The sequence below is a fragment of the Oncorhynchus kisutch genome, linkage group LG8 (assembly GCF_002021735.2).
Source record: "Oncorhynchus kisutch isolate 150728-3 linkage group LG8, Okis_V2, whole genome shotgun sequence".
Taxonomy (NCBI): Eukaryota; Metazoa; Chordata; class Actinopteri; order Salmoniformes; family Salmonidae; genus Oncorhynchus; species Oncorhynchus kisutch.
In genome coordinates, this window is record NC_034181.2 from 78,155,417 (window position 1) to 78,170,994 (window position 15,578).

General features: G+C 40.7%; 1 protein-coding gene across 1 annotated transcript in view; it reads left to right on the forward strand.

Moving 5' to 3' along the window:
* Positions 1-2,173: 2,173 nt before the first annotated feature.
* The window catches only part of LOC109881087 (protein unc-13 homolog C), a 222,597-nt gene continuing 209,192 nt past the window's right edge, over positions 2,174-15,578 (forward strand). Inside the window, exon 1 of the mRNA XM_031829463.1 lies at positions 2,174-2,903. The gene's annotated coding sequence lies outside the window, so the exon portion shown is untranslated. The remainder of the gene's footprint in view (positions 2,904-15,578) is intronic.

Here is a 15,578-nt window from a genome sequence, read left to right on the forward strand (position 1 = left end):
GAAAGAGAGAGAGAGAGAGAGAGAGAGAGAGAGAGAGAGAGAGAGATATGGGGGGGTGGATGGAGAGAGAAAGAGAGAGAGAGAGAGATATGGGGTGTGGATGGAGAGAGAAAGAGAGAGAGAGAGAGAGAGATATGGGGGGTGGATAGAGAGAGAAAGAGAGAGAGAGAGAGCGATATCGGGGGTGGATGGAGAGAGAAAGTGACAGAGAAAGAGACAGAGAGAGAATGAGACTGACTGACTGTAGTAATGCTAGTGTTAGTGGGTGTGATTATATACACTGTATAAATATACATTTGTAATGTCTTTATTGTTTTGAAACTTCTGTATGTGTAATGTTTACTGTTCATTTTATTGTTTATTTAACTTTATATATTCACTTTATATATTATCTACCTCACTTGCTTTGGCAATGTTAACACATGTTTCCCATGCCAATAAAGCCCTTGAATTGAATTGAATTGAATTATAGTGATGGTAAGTGGGTGGGGCTGAGGTATTGTGGCTCTCTGTGCAGCCTATGGAGTGTGTCACACCCTTTTATACTGAGCTCTGACTCACAAGGATTTACCAGGGTTGAATCAGAGACGTGCTTCCAAGGCATTGCCCCTATGAATACTATAGCAGAGCTAGACTGATTTTATTTAAACAATTATTACTGAACAGCAATTACATTTGAAAATAAACCGCCATATGTTTTGCAAATGGTTGGTCACAAATGTCTCTATTTTAAAATCCAATATCATAATGTCCAATAATATATTCATGTGTCAATGAGTAGAATTTCTAAACTGCATCTCATGATCTTAATAATGTTTAACACATCATAATAATTCATAATTGAATCATTTGCATTTCAAATTAGTGATCATGTATGATGAAATGTCCAGTAAGCGCCATAATTGGATGATGTATGCATGTATGTATGTATGTATGTATGTATGTATGTATGTATGTATGTATGTATGTATGTATGTATGTATGTATGTATGTATGTATGTATGTATGTATGTCTGCTGTCTGTCCTGTGTGTGTGTGTGTGCTGTGTGTGTGTGTGCTGTGTGTGTGTGTGCTGTATGTGTGTGCTGTATGTGTGTGGGGAAGAGAAAAGAAGAGGGGATGAGGGGAGAGGAGGGGAGGAGAGGAAAGGATAGATGGAGAAGAGAGGATATATGGAGAAGATGGGAGGAGAGGAGAGATGAGATGAGAAGATGGAAGGAGAGGATAGATGGAGAAGATGGGAGGAGAGGATAGTTGGAGAGGAGGGTTAGATGATGGGAGGAGAGGATAGATAGAGAGGAGGGTTAGATGATGGGAGGAGAGGATAGATGGAGAGGAGGGTTAGATGATGGGAGGAGAGGATAGATGGAGAGGAGGGTTAGATGATGGGAGGAGAGGATAGATGGAGAGGAGGGTTAGATGATGGGAGGAGAGGATAGATGGAGAGGAGGGTTAGAGTTAGATGATGGGAGGAGAGGATAGATGGAGAGGAGGGTTAGATAATGGGAGGGGAGGATAGATGGAGAGGAGGGTTAGATGATGGGAGGAGAGGATAGGTGGAGTGAAGGGTTAGATGATGGGAGGAGAGGATAGATGGAGAGGAGGGTTAGATGATGGGAGGAGAGGATAGATAGAGAGGAGGGTTAGATGATGGGATGAGAGGATAGATGGAGAGGAGGGTTAGATGATGGGAGGAGAGGATAGATGGAGAGGAGGGGTAGATGATGGGAGGAGAGGATAGATGGAGAGGAGGGTTAGATGATGGGAGGAGAGGATAGATAGAGAGGAGGGTAAGATGATGGGAGCTAGTAGAATGGTGTTGGTCTGACTGAAGGTCTCACTACGATTATACTACCAGAGTGAGAGTGACCTGTCTCTATCTCTCTCTCTCTGTGTCTGTGTTTGTGTGTGTGTGTGTGTTTGTGTGTGTGTGTATGAGGCGGGTATATAGCAAAGCCCCTTCCCCTCAAAATAATTTGCACACACTCACATTATCCAATGATGGCGCTCACTGACAATGTAATCACACACACACACCAAGCCTCTTCCCATCCTCGTTCCCAGCTCACCCCCTCTCTCTCTCTCTCTCTCTCTCTCTCTCTCTCTCTCTCTCCTGTCGTCACATGTGAGCCGTGGCTATGAGCTCATTACTGTCAGCCAAGTGCAGTGAGCAGGGGAGAGAGACACTGCTGCTCCCTCATCTCCTCTCTGGTCCATCTGAGGGGCTCTAACAGCCCAGCAGGAGATACCAAATCTGGGAAGGAGCCTTACCACCTCCCCCTTTCTGTCTGCTGGATCCCCTGGGCCAGGCACTGCGTGCTTAGGGCGTGTGTGTTTGCAAGTGTGTGTGTGTGCGAGAGGAACCAAGTCGGTCACACAGACAGCAGGAAAACGAGCCTAGACAGCATCCATCTACCATCTACCACATCAGAAGGAGAGGAGAGAGGGAGGAAGAATAGAGTGGTAGAATAAGAGACTGCTGGTGCTGTAGACGGAGGCATGGAGGAGAGGTGTGTGTCAGCCATGTGTGTGTGGAGCTGAGGCGTCAGTCACGGGTTCTGGCGGACGGACAGTCGGAGGGAAGGAGGACTGGAATGTGGATGTTGCCTGCCTGTCAGAGGGAAACGATGCTGTGAGCTGGGGCTTAGCAGGCAGATCTCTGTGTCTCTGTGTCTCTTTCTCTCCTCCCCGCATACAGAGGAAAGAAACATTAGCTGCTAGCTCCATCTCTCCGCTGCTCTGCTCAGCCGACGCTCTATCTCTCTCTCCCTCTCCTCTCACATCCCTTCATCTCTCTGCTCCAACCACAGTCTCCCTGGAAATGATCTCACACTGGATGTTGCAGTCAGACACTGCTCTGCTCGCTGAATAGCATCGACTTGCACTAGGAATTTACTAATCAGGTATTTATGCATTATGTATGTGTTTCTAGTGTGTGTGGGTGTGTGTGTATGTATATATGTGTATACAACGGTATGTATGTGAATGTGCCTGTTTGAATTGAGAGTGTATCCTTCTTGTTGCTTCCTCCCCTCCCCCTCCCTCTCGCGGCTCGCAGGCTCACATTCATGTGGACTTTTATGGTTCTATGATGGAATCATCACCCGGTATTCTAGAATTGTACATATCTGTGGAGGATGCAGTCAGATGGCATGTTGATTTCATCAGGATTCTCAATCTAGTTATTCTTTTAGACAAATACTGAGGCAAATATCTGCAGGTAACGCACATCTGTTTTTCCCTCTCTCCAGTTTGCAATTTCACACGCTATCTTTTCAGCATCAATGAGAAGACATGTGAGCTGCTCTGTGTGTTTCACACTAGGAATATCAGATGAAATATTGTGTGTGTCAGGCTGGGCAAAAGGCACGGAGATGTTCTGATTCATTAAGAAAAATAGGCTGCTGAGAGAGAGAGAGAGCGAGGGAGAAGAGAGAGAGAGGCAGAAGAGAGAGAGAGAGGCAGAAGAGAGAGAGAGAGAGAGAGAGAGAGAGAGAGAGAGAGAGAGAGAGAGAGAGAGAGAGAGAGAGAGAGAGAGAGAGAGAGAGAGAGAGAGAGAGAGGGAGAAGAAAGATAGAGAGGGAGAGAGAGAGAGAGAGAGAGCGAGAGGGAGGGAGAAGAAAGATAGAGAGGGAGAAGAGAGAGAGAGGCAGAAGAGAGAGAGAGAAGAGAGAGAGCTGGGAGGGTCTGGTGGGTTGAGCGTTATGGCAACGTTTTGGTTGGATATCTCAACATTGTTTGGTTATGTGAACGTTACATGAACATTATAGCAGTGTTCCTCAGTGCATTCTGTCTCGAGGTAATCCAGTGTAATCTAGGTTAGCAGCTGGTAGATAGTACAGCATATAAATGTAATTACTAGAGACAGTATAGACTACACTGTCAGAGACAGTATATAGGTTAGATTACTAGAGAAAATGTATAGGTTAGATTAGTAGAGGTAGTATATAGGTTACATTACTATAGACATTATATAGGCTAGATTACTGGAGATAGTTTATAGGTTAGATTAGTAGAGATGGTATATAGATTAGATTACCACAGACAGTATATACATTAGACTACTAGAGACAGTATACAAGTTAGATTAGCAGAGACAGTATATAAATGAGATTAGTAGAGACAGTATACAGGTTAGATTACTACAGACAGTATATAAATTAGATTAGTAGACAGTATACAGGTTAGATTAGTAGAGATAGTATATAGGTTAAATTAGTAGAGACAGCATATAGGTTAAATTAGTAGAGACAGTATATAGGTTAAATTAGTAGAGACAATATATAGGTTAAATTAGTAGAGACAGTATATAGTTTAGATTTATGCAATGAGGCCTGAGGGGATGTGTTATACAGTATGGCCAATATACCACAGCTAAGGGCTGTTGTTTTGTACGACGCAACGTGGAGTGCCTGGATACAACCCTTAGCCGTGGTATATTGGCCATACAGTATATCACAAACCCCTGAGGAGCATTATTGCTATTATAAACTGGTTACAAACATGTCTTCTACCGCTGCTGTGTCTTCTACCGTACTTCCCATTCTCTTTGCTGATGATACCAATTAGATTTTATCACACAAAAATGTTGATTCACTAATTAATGAAACCAACTCAGGCATGGACACATTTTCTGAATGGTACCAGATAAACAAATTATCTCTGCATTCTAAAAAATCCAACTTTTTTGTTATCATTAGTAAGAATAAGAAATATTGTAAAATAAATTGCCAGAGTGATGAAATCTGTTGGTATCATCAGAAAGATTAGTGGTCAGGCTTGCTTCCTAACTGTAAACTAGCAACCTCCTCTAATTACCTGGAACCATCTGCACCTTTGTTTAAGAAATTCAACATCTTGTCTATTTATGAGATTAATGTACGCCAATTATGCACTTTCATCTACAAATACTTCCCAGACAGTTTTTGTCTGGATTCTTCCAGGTTCATTCCGAAATGCATCTATATAACACAAGACACTGTGTTAACCTTCACCCTCCCCACTGCCACACCTCACATAGTCAATTCTCTATCAGATACAGAGGTAACATACTCTGGAATTCTCACATTGCCAAAACATCATCATCCCTCGATAACTCCAAGCGAAGACTGGAGGTCAGCCTGATGAACCAAACTACTCAGTAATCTCCTCCATAAAGCATAACTCTCACACACATTTTGGGGGGTATTTTATCATCTTTACAGATCAATTCATTTATACATTTTTAATTAGTAGGTTTTGTTATCTGTTTTAACAAACTTTTTTTATTTTCTTACTTATGTGTTGTATATATTATTTTGGTACTTATGTGTTGTATATATTATTTTGGTACTTATGTGTTGTATATATTATTTTGGTACTTATGTGTTGTATATATTATGTTGGTACTTATGTGTTGTATATATTATTTTGGTACTTATGTGTTGTATATATTATTTTGGTACTTATGTGTTGTATATATTATTTTGGTACTTATGTGTTGTATATATTATTTTGGTACTTATGTGTTGTATATATTATTTTGGTACTTATGTGTTGTATATATTATTTTGGTACTTATGTGTTGTATATATTATTTGGTACTTATGTGTTGTATATATTATTTTGGTACTTATGTGTTGTATATATTATTTTGGTACTTATGTGTTGTATATATTATTTTGGTACTTATGTGTTGTATATATTATTTTGGTACTTATGTGTTGTATATATTATTTTGGTACTTATGTGTTGTATATATTATTTGGTACTTATGTGTTGTATATATTATGTTGGTACTTATGTGTTGTATATATTATGTTGGTACTTATGTGTTGTATATATTATTTTGGTACTTATGTGTTGTATATATTATTTGGTACTTATGTGTTGTATATATTATTTTGGTACTTATGTGTTGTATATATTATTTTGGTACTTATGTGTTGTATATATTATTTTGGTACTTATGTGTTGTATATATTATTTTGGTACTTATGTGTTGTATATATTATTTTGGTACTTATGTGTTGTATATATTATTTTGGTACTTATGTGTTGTATATATTATTTTTGGTACTTATGTGTTGTATATATTATTTTGGTACTTATGTGTTGTATATATTATTTTGGTACTTATGTGTTGTATATATTATTTGGTACTTATGTGTTGTATATATTATTTGGTACTTATGTGTTGTATATATTATTTTGGTACTTATGTGTTGTATATATTATTTTGGTACTTATGTGTTGTATATATTATGTTGGTACTTATGTGTTGTATATATTATGTTGGTACTTATGTGTTGTATATATTATTTTGGTACTTATGTGTTGTATATATTATTTTGGTACTTATGTGTTGTATATATTATTTTGGTACTTATGTGTTGTATATATTATTTTGGTACTTATGTGTTGTATATATTATTTTGGTACTTATGTGTTGTATATATTATTTTGGTACTTATGTGTTGTATATATTATTTTGGTACTTATGTGTTGTATATATTATTTTGGTACTTATGTGTTGTATATATTATTTTGGTACTTATGTGTATATTTGGTACTTATGTGTTGTATATATTATTTTGGTACTTATGTGTTGTATATATTATTTTGGTACTTATGTGTTGTATATATTATTTTGGTACTTATGTGTTGTATATATTATTTTGGTACTTATGTGTTGTATATATTATTTTGGTACTTATGTGTTGTATATATTATTTTGTGTTGTATATATTATTTTGGTACTTATGTGTTGTATATATTATTTTGGTACTTATGAGTTGTATATATTATTTTGGTACTTATGAGTTGTATATATTATTTTGGTACTTATGAGTTGTATAGTGTTTGTTGTGATGTGGTTTCATAAAAACACTTTCATGAAAAAAACACTTGTTTTCTTTGGTGCAATTAAATAAATAATTAGAGCAGTAAAAACAAATGCCTTGTCATATATGGTCTGATATACCACCGCTGTCAGCCAATCAGCATTCAGGGCTCGAAAAACCCAGTTTGTGATAGTAGATATTCAACACTAGATATATAGTCTGTAGATGAGGTGATCTCCCCATTACTATTGAAAGCGTATTAAAACTCATTCAGGATTGGTGGGTCCCCTGTGGGACGGTTGAGCTAACGTAAGCTAATGCGATTAGCATGAGGTTGTAAGTAACAACAATATTTCCCAAGACATAGACGTATCTGATATTGGCAGAAAGCTTAAATTCTTGTTAGTCTAACTGCGCTGTCCAATTTACAGTAGTTATTACAGTGAAAGAATACCATGCTATTGTTTGAGGAGAGTGCACAGTTTTGAACATGAAAAGTTATTAATAAACAAATTAGGCACATTTGGGCAGTCTTGATACAACATTTGAACTTTGCACATGCACTGATGCCATCTAGTGGCCAATATCTAAATTGCACCTGGGCTGGAATAATACATTATGGCCTCTTGCATTTCAAAGATGATTGTTTGTATTACCTTTTACCAGATCTAATGTGTTATATTCTCCTACATTCCTTTCACATGTCCACAAACTTCAAAGTGTTTCCTTTCAAATGTTACCAAGAAAATGCATATCCTTGCTTCAGGGCCTGAGCTTCAGGCAGTTAGATTTGTGTATGTCATTTTAGGCGAAAATTGAAAAAAGGGGCAGATCCTTAAGAGGTTTTAAGCATCTAGGGGTGAAAAACGCTATATCAATCCAGTCAAGGATAGAGCTGTAGTTACAGCACATGAATTAGACTGGTAGATATACAGCATAGAGATTAGACTGTAAAACATACAGCACAGCGATTAGACTGCTAGATATACAGCATAGAAATTAGACTGGGTGGGTGTGCTGTGCTAATGATTACTGTGATAGTGGATGGGCGTGGGGCTATTATCACTGTTCTAGTGATGCGTACGCATACACACAGGCATGCACACACACACACACACACACACACAGACAATCCCGCTGACATTATCCCCCCCACACTCACACACTTATACACTTGACACCAGACGTCAAGGGACATGATATTACACTGATCATCATGTTCCTCCATCAATAGAATTCATGTGGTGACGGATAGAGAGCAGTCGGGCTGTGACTCAGGTGTGTGAAAGAGAGGGAGAGCGAAAGGGAGAGACACCAAGAGAGAGAGACCGAGAGAGAGCGGGAGGGGGGAGATAGAGAGGGGGAGTGGGAGTGAGAGAGAGAGAGAGAGAGAGAGAGAGAGAGAGAGAGAGAGAGAGAGAGATGAACCTGGAGAAGAGTCCCCTAAGCAAGCTGGTCCTGGGGCTCTGTTCACAAACACAAACACACCCCACAGAGCCCCAGGACAGCAACACAATTATACCCAACCAAATCATGAGAAATCAAAAATATAACTACTTGACACATTGGAAAGAATTAACAAAAAACAGAGCAAACTAGAATGCTATTTGGCCCTAAACAGAGAGTACACAGTGGCAGAATACCTGACCACTGTGACTGACCCAAACTTAAGGAAAGCTTTGACTATGTACAGACTCAGTGAGCATGGCCTTGCTATTGCGAAAGGCTGCCGTAGGCAGACATGGTTCTCAAGAGAAGACAGGCTATGTGCACACTGGACCTCGTAAAATTACAATTGGCTCAGAATAGGGCAGCACGGCTGGTCCTTAAATGTACACGGAGAGCTAACATGAATAATATGCATGTAAATCTCTCATGGCTCAAAGTGGAGAAGCAATTGACTTCATCATTACTTATTTTTGTAAGAAGTGTTGCTGAATGAACGGAAGCAGCTAATGGGTATCCTTAATAAATACAAATACAAATATAGGATTCACCAGTGAATTAGCTGTGACTCGGGTGTTTTAGATCAGCTCTGATAAGCAGTCAAATATATATTTAGACTTTCTGGTTCATTTAGGAAGCTAATCTTGACTATGGGTTGTTGTTTGTCAAGATAATTATACCATTCCAATTTCAAGTCTATATTTCTTGAAAAGATGGAGTTATTTCAGAATATTAAAGACAGCTGCCTGCCTCACTGATCCAGCTTTCTGGAACAGCCCTCATGTGACATCTGTCCCATCTGCTGATTGGCTAGGAAGCCATGTTAGTAATAAATCTGTGATTAGCTGTTTCGGTGAAAAATGTCTGCCATCTCTCTCTCTCATGCCCACAGATCATTTCCCATCTAATTTGATTATATAAAAATCTCTCCTGGGTCCCATAAAGATATTTGCATATGAAGTTTTCCTGAGGGAGAGAGAGGGAGAATGTTTCATTTGTCAAACCCTAACTTGCCGATTCAGATGTAGCATTTCATAAAGGGAAACTCAGCTGTTTAATATGAACGTTGAGTCGCAGAATCCCTCCCAGATTCCCAGATACATAGTGCTCTGTGGTTGAAGGCTCTCTTTCTGATCAAAGCTGAAACAGCCACAAGAGTCAGAACAGACTAGAGTTACAGTATCCACTAAGTCAAAGTAGTCACAGTCAGAGCAGACTACAGTTACAATATCCACTAAGTCAAAGTAGTCACAGTCAGATCAGACTACAGTTACAATATCCACTAAGTGAAAGTAGTCACAGTCAGAACAGACTACAGTTACAATATCCACTAAGTCAAAGTAGTCACAGTCAGAGCAGACTACAGTTACAATGTCCACTAAGTCAAAGTAGTCACAGTCAGAGCAGACTACAATTACAATATCCACTAAGTCAAAGTAGTCACAGTCAGAACAGACTACAATTACAATATCCACTAAGTCAAAGTAGTCACAGTCAGAGCAGACTACAGTTACAATATCCACTAAGTCAAAGTAGTCACAGCCAGAACAGACTACAGTTACAATATCCACTAAGTCAAAGTAGTCACAGTCAGAACAGACTACAGTTACAATATCCACTAAGTCAAAGTAGTCACAGTCAGAGCAGACTACAGTTACAATATCCACTAAGTCAAAATAGTCACAGTCAGAGCAGACTACAGTTACAATATCCACTAAGTCAAAGTAGTCACAGTCAGAACAGACTACAGTTAAAATATCCACTAAGTCAAAGTAGTCACAGTCAGAGCAGACTACAGTTACAATATCCACTAAGTCAAAGTAGTCACAGTCAGAACAGACTACAGTTACAATACCCACTAAGTCAAAGTAGTCACAGTCAGAGCAGACTACAGTTACAATATCCACTAAGTCAAAGTAGTCACAGTCAGAGCAGACTACAGTTACAATATCCACTAAGTCAAAGTAGTCACAGTCAGAGCAGACTACAGTTACAATATCCACTAAGTCAAAGTAGTCACAATAGTGAGGGTACAGTTACTAAAGAGAGTTTAGAAAAAAATACATCTTGTTTACGCGGTGTCTAACAGTACAATATTTACAGTGGTGTCACAAGTCAAAGAACAGTCGGAATAGTACAACAAAGTACAGTCACCCGAGACAAAGTACAATGGTCAGAGTGGTCACAATGGTCAGAGTGGTCACAATGGTCAGAGTGGTCACAATGGTCAGAGTAGTCACAATGGTCAGAGTGGTCAGAGTGGTTAGAGTAGTCACAATGGTCAGAGTGGTCACAATGGTCAGAGTAGTCACAATGGTCAGAGTGGTCACAATGGTCAGAGTAGTCACAATGGTCAGAGTAGTCACAATGGTCAGAGTGGTCACAATGGTCAGAGTGGTCACAATGGTCAGAGTAGTCACAATGGTCAGAGTGGTCACAATGGTCAGAGTAGTCACAATGGTCAGAGTAGTCACAATGGTCAGAGTGGTCACAATGGTCAGAGTGGTCACAATGGTCAGAGTGGTCAGAGTGGTCACAATGGTCAGAGTGGTCACAATGGTCAGAGTAGTCACAATGGTCAGAGTAGTCACAATGGTCAGAGTGGTCACAATGGTCAGAGTAGTCACAATGGTCAGAGTGGTCAGAGTGGTCACAATGGTCAGAGTAGTCACAATGGTCAGAGTGGTCAGAGTGGTCACAATGGTCAGAGTAGTCACAATGGTCAGAGTAGTCACAATGGTCAGAGTGGTCACAATGGTCAGAGTGGTCACAATGGTCAGAGTAGTCACAATGGTCAGAGTGGTCACAATGGTCAGAGTGGTCACAATGGTCAGAGTAGTCACAATGGTCAGAGTGGTCACAATGGTCAGAGTGGTCACAATGGTCAGAGTAGTCACAATGGTCAGAGTAGTCACAATGGTCAGAGTGGTCACAATGGTCAGAGTGGTCACAATGGTCAGAGTGGTCAGAGTGGTCACAATGGTCAGAGTGGTCACAATGGTCAGAGTAGTCACAATGGTCAGAGTAGTCACAATGGTCAGAGTGGTCACAATGGTCAGAGTAGTCACAATGGTCAGAGTGGTCAGAGTGGTCACAATGGTCAGAGTAGTCACAATGGTCAGAGTGGTCAGAGTGGTCACAATGGTCAGAGTAGTCACAATGGTCAGAGTGGTCACAATGGTCAGAGTGGTCACAATGGTCAGAGTAGTCACAATGGTCAGAGTGGTCACAATGGTCAGAGTGGTCACAATGGTCAGAGTAGTCACAATGGTCAGAGTGGTCACAATGGTCAGAGTGGTCACAATGGTCAGAGTAGTCACAATGGTCAGAGTGGTCACAATGGTCAGAGTAGTCACAATGGTCAGAGTGGTCACAATGGTCAGAGTGGTCACAATGGTCAGAGTGGTCACAATGGTCAGAGTGGTCACAATGGTCAGAGTAGTCACAATGGTCAGAGTGGTCACAATGGTCAGAGTGGTCACAATGGTCAGAGTAGTCACAATGGTCAGAGTGGTCACAATGGTCAGAGTGGTCACAATGGTCAGAGTGGTCACAATGGTCAGAGTAGTCACACTGAGGCTTTGATTATATAGATGGTGTTAAGTTATATGGTGTTACAGTAGAGCGTTTAAAAAAAGAGTGTGTTAAAATAGACTTGTTAAAGCAGACAGCGTTATAATTAAGAAATAAGGCACGAGGAGGTGTGGTATATACCACGGCTAAGCACTGTTCTTACGCACAATGCAACGCGGAGTGCCTGGATACAGCCCTTAGCCATGGTATATTGGCCATATACCACAAACCCCCGAGGTGCCTTATTGCTATTATAATCAGGTTACCAACGTAATTAGCAGTAAAAATAAATGGTATATGGTCTGATATACCACTTCTGTCAGCCAATCAGCATCCAGGGCTCGAACCACCCAGTTTATAATGGAGTGTTGATAGCTACGTCTCTAATCTTTGGTTTTGGCGTCAGTTCATAAACTCACACTGTGGCTTTGCTTAAATAGATGGTGTTGGAAAAGTGTGTTAAAACACATGGTTTTAAGATCAAGTGTTTTCTAGGAGACTGTTACAACAGAAAGGATCATAATGGAGTGTTGATAGCTACGTGTCTTGGTTTTGGCGTCAGTTCATAAACTCACACTGAGGTCATGATTATCTCTGTCTGGCTTCCTGGAGCTCACTTTCAGACCTGCTGATTGGGTAGCTATAGATCAGGGGTGTGGCATGCTGTGGTAGTGTGGCCTGGGGATTGGCTACCTACAGTAAAGATCAGATTTTCTTCCCTTCTCCTACCCTTTGCGCTCTCATAAAGACCCATATAAAGACTAATTCTATTAGAACAGTCCAATAAACAGATCGAATAGAATAGAAAATAATATAATAGAATATTATAGAATAGAATATAATAGATATGTTATTGTATTCTATGTTATTTTGGGTTACAAATAATACATACATAACAAGAAAGATAAGTGTAGAGTATTCTATCCCAGTCCCAGAGGATAGCACATTAACGTATTAATGAAAACCATTCTTTCCAAAGTGGTCCTCCTGGGACAGTGAGTGTTTTGAGGTCCAGGAGTGATAGGCTTAATCTGGGTCTGGAAAAGGAGCCCTGGACTGCAGGTCTGTCTGGCCAGAGTCCAGGCAGAGCATCCCACGGATGAGTGGTGACCAGGGCTCCGTCCCAAATGGCCCCCTGTTCATTACATAGTGCACTACTTTTGATCCTAGCCCTGGTTAAAAATAGTGCACCATGTAGGGAATAGGGGGGCATGTGGGATGGAGCCCTGGAGAAGAGGAGAACCCTGACCTCTCAGAGAAGACAATTGCATTACAGTCACATTACATTGGAGAAGGAGCAGTGTCAATCAGTCACAGCCCAGCACTGTGTGTGCATCCAAAATGGCACCATATACCCTATATAGTGTACCATAGGGCTTTTATTGAAAGTAGTGCACACTACAGTATATAGGGAATAGGTGCTATTTGGGACACAACCTGTAAAAGATCTTAGTACACATCTGTAATGACAGTTGTTTCCCTTTATATTATATTAGGGACGACACTTTCTGAGGTTCTAGTTGCAGGCTGTAGCTTTGTAATACCAACACTTATATTGACTATACAACTAGAAGTATGTCATATCCCCAACATTTTACCAAATGGAATATTTTTGTTTTTTGCAAGGGTTCATGTGTGCAATATGTGGGCTGTATTTGTAGCCTACATAGACTTTACATGGAGGTTTTATGTTCATTCTGCAGAGACTTAATCCTTACACCAAGCTCTTTAGCTCCTTACGTTACTAAATACACTGCAAAGAATGTAAACAAAGCTTTCAACAATTACAGTTCATTTAAGTAAATCAGTCAATATAAATTAATTATTAGACCCTAATCTATGTAGTTCATATGACTAGGAATACAGATATGCATCTGTTGGTCACCGATACCTGAAAAAAGTTGGGGCTTGGATCAGAAAACCATTCAGTATCTGCCTCATGTCCTTCACAAAGAGTTGATCAGGCTGTTGATTGTGACCTATGGAATATTGTCACCACTCCTCTTCAATGGCTGTTTGAAGTTGCTGGATTTTGGCAGAAACTGGAACACGCTGTCGTACACGTCGATTCAGAGCATCCCAAACATGCTCAATTGGTGGTGACATGTCTGGTGAGTATGCAGGCCATGGAAGAACTGGGACATTTCAGCTTCCAGGAATTGTGTACAGATCCTTGCGACATGGGGCCGTGCATTATCATGCTGAAACATAAGGTGATTGTGGCGGCAGTGGGCCTCAGGATCTCGTCACAGTATCTCTGTGCATTCTAATTGCCATCCATAAAATGCAGTTGTGCCAGTGGCCATCGAAGGTGAGAATTTGTCCACTGAAGTCAGTTACGAAGCCAAACTGCAGTCAGGTCAAGACCCTGCTGAGGGCGACGAGCACGCAGATGAGCAGTTTGTGCAGAAATTCTTCGGTTGTGCAAACCCACAGTTTCATCAGCTGTCTGGGTGGCTGGTCACAGATAATCTCGCAGGAGAAGAAGCCGGATGTGGAGGTCCTGGTCTGGCGTGGTTACACGTTGTCGGTTGGACATACTGCCAAATTATATAAAATGTTGTTGTAGGCGGCTTATGGTAGAGAAATTAGCATTAAATTATCCGGTAACAGCTCTGGTGGACATTCCTGCAGTCAGTATGCCAATTGCACGCTCCCTCAAAACTTGAGACATCTGTGGCATTGCATTGTGTGACACATTTTAGATTGTCCTTTTATTGTCCCCAGCACAAGCTCCACCTGTGTAATGTATAATCAGCTACTTGATATGCCACACTTGTCAGGTGGTAGAAGAGAAACGCTCACTAGATTTTTGTGTATATGGAACATTTCTGGGATCTTTTATTTCAGCACATGAAACATGGGACCAACACTTCACATGTTGTGTTTATATTTTTATTCAGTACACATTGAAAAGCACATTGAGAAAGTAACATCTGAAATAATCTCCTAGCTATCACCATATAATGTAGCATGCCTGTTGAATGCAAAATGGTCTGTTGTTGAAGCCATGTGACCCAGCCCATGTTGTTAGACCTACTGGCTCACAGTCACAGCCCAGCAGTAAAGGCTAATGCTGATGCTATGTTTCACAGACCATTTCACGTGAGCATTGTGTGTGTCTGTGTGTGTGAGAGAGAGAGAGAGAGAGAGAGAGAGAGAGAGAGAGAGAGAGAGAGAGAGAGAGAATGTATCTGTGGTCATAAGGCTATGAATGCATAAGTGGTTAAACCCCTGAACTAATGTGGAGCAGCTGCCGACTTAAGCTCCACAACAGTCCCCTCTCACTGGCTGCCTCTCCTGGCCAGTGACAGTCAATCACAACCAACATCTCACAGCTAGCCAATCACATCCAGCAATTCAAATCTGCTTGTTCACAGCTAGCCAATCACATCCAGCAATTCATAGCTACTCGCTCACAGCTAGCCGCTCACAAGCCAATCGCTTCCAACCAATCGAATTCAGTCACTCCTAGCTAGCTGCTCACAGCTAGCCAATCAGATCCAGACCCCCCTCGCCAGCCATTCACAGGTAGCCAATAATGGGAGGCCTGATTTGGGATTGAGATAAGCGTGCACAATTTGGAACTTCGTGTAAGGCATGCGTTGATGTTGGACAATGGGAGACTTAAGTGAAAACTCAAGATAAGCGCATGGATCTAATTTCAGAATACCATCCAGAGAGAGAGGCTTTGGGGTTCATCCCTGTGTTGCTCAGTCAGGGCACCTAATCCCACAG